This window comes from Galeopterus variegatus, unplaced genomic scaffold (genome assembly GCF_000696425.1).
Source record: "Galeopterus variegatus unplaced genomic scaffold, G_variegatus-3.0.2 Scaffold21166, whole genome shotgun sequence".
Taxonomy (NCBI): Eukaryota; Metazoa; Chordata; class Mammalia; order Dermoptera; family Cynocephalidae; genus Galeopterus; species Galeopterus variegatus.
The window spans coordinates 5,121-6,805 of NW_007747277.1; the positions used below are offsets into that span (position 1 = coordinate 5,121).

Below are 1,685 nucleotides of genomic sequence, written 5' to 3' on the forward strand. Positions count from 1 at the left end.
GGTCATGCAGCTGGAAGACCCAGAGCAGCCTCGGGGTTCCTGTCCTGCCCCAGGGCTCCGCCAATCTTTTCCACGCACACACAGTAAGTATTTTAGGCTTTAGGGGTCATACGGTCTATCACAACTACCCAACCTTGACAGTGACTCTCTCAAAATGAGCCAAAGGCAATATGTAAACAAATCGGTGTGACCATATGCCAGTGAAACTTCACTTGTGAACAGGGAAAATTCAATTTCATATAAATTTCATGAGTCATGAAATATTCTTTAGATTTTTTTTCAAGTATTTAAAAATGAACAATGGTTATTATTTGCTCACAGGCCATACAAACTAGGCAACAGGCTGGATTTGGTTCAGGGGTCATAACTTGCACGCCACTGATTTAGAGGATTTTTAAAAGAAAAGTTTAACGTAAGTAATCTTTATTGTTGTCATACTTTCACAATTCTCGCCTCACATAGTATCATCACTATACCTACCTTATACTGTCTTTTTTTTAATTTCTATTTTCATCATAAGAGAAAGCTATAGTTAAAACAGTGAAATATCCTCTTTTCACCCACATTTTAGTACCATATTTTCTTTTAACAACTAAAGAGATCTTCATTACGCAATAAATGCTGAAAAAGTCAGAACCTGAGATACAAATCTATTCAAGCCTCACAGAATTTCATGATATACCTTCTGGCTGCTCCACTACAGTGAATCAGGACTAGATGCTCGACTTCAATTTTTCTTTTGATCCAAAACCAGGTGCTTGATATATCACGTTTTACCTTTTTGTAGATGCCAAAAATGGTTCCAATGGACACAAGGCAATCGATGTTAGAAGATCCATCAAGGGGATCAAAACAGACCACGTATTTACCCTGAGCAAAGAAAAAGGGATATGACTTCAATATACTGTAACAAGACAGAGAGTATATACTAAGGGTTTAAAAATGGGAATCGAGAGGAAAGTTCTCAAATGTTGGTCTTATTTATTTATACTCTGTCATGTAAGATATGAGGGAGGACAGATCTGACGTGCAGTAGTGAGGTGGAATCTGCGAAAAGACGACAGGTGGGACCTAGGGCGATTCCTAGGGATCCAGCTTGGCTAAACAAGTGGAGTCACTGATGAAGCTGGAAAGAAAAATGGTCGCATAACGACCCTCGACAGCAGAACTACGGCCTCACCCTCTTCTCCTGTTGTACTATGATGGCTTGTTTATCTTCTTCCGACACAAGAACACAGGTGGCAAAGGACGACTTTAACATGTTCATCACCAGGTCATTGGAGAGGACATCCAGCTTTTTAACTTGGTCCCCGTCACGTTGGTAGAGCCAGCAATGCCATAGCTGGAAGAAAGAAAAGCCAAAATAAATAAATAAATAAATAAGCCATGGCCAGCATAAGATGCAGATGCATCTATAAAGCCACCAAAAGTGAACGTTTAGCAGGATTTAGAGTAAAGGAAAGCAGACACATCATCTGGGAGGAATAAAGCAGCAAGGGTGGTCGTCCCTCTGGACCAGTTCCTAGAGAGGAGAAGTTACTGTCATTCACCTTTTGGCCAGCACCTGTCATGGTGCCCTGTGCACCTTGGTACTGACATCAGTGTTTCTCAGCCTGTTTGTTCATTATGGTCCCCTAAGGAGCCTTTCAAAACGTTTTTTTCCTAACCACACTCCCCCATGACAT

The 1,685-nt window shown here is 40.9% G+C and overlaps 1 long non-coding RNA gene across 1 annotated transcript in view; it reads right to left on the reverse strand.

Annotated features, from left to right (window-relative positions):
• Positions 1 to 1,336, reverse strand: part of LOC103583271 — a 3,093-nt gene extending 1,757 nt beyond the window's left edge. The window contains exons 1-2 of the long non-coding RNA XR_549843.1: positions 1,181 to 1,336; positions 778 to 870 (exon numbers count right to left, since the gene is read on the reverse strand). This is a non-coding gene — a long non-coding RNA (uncharacterized LOC103583271). The remainder of the gene's footprint in view (positions 1 to 777; positions 871 to 1,180) is intronic.
• Positions 1,337 to 1,685: the final 349 nt, after the last annotated feature.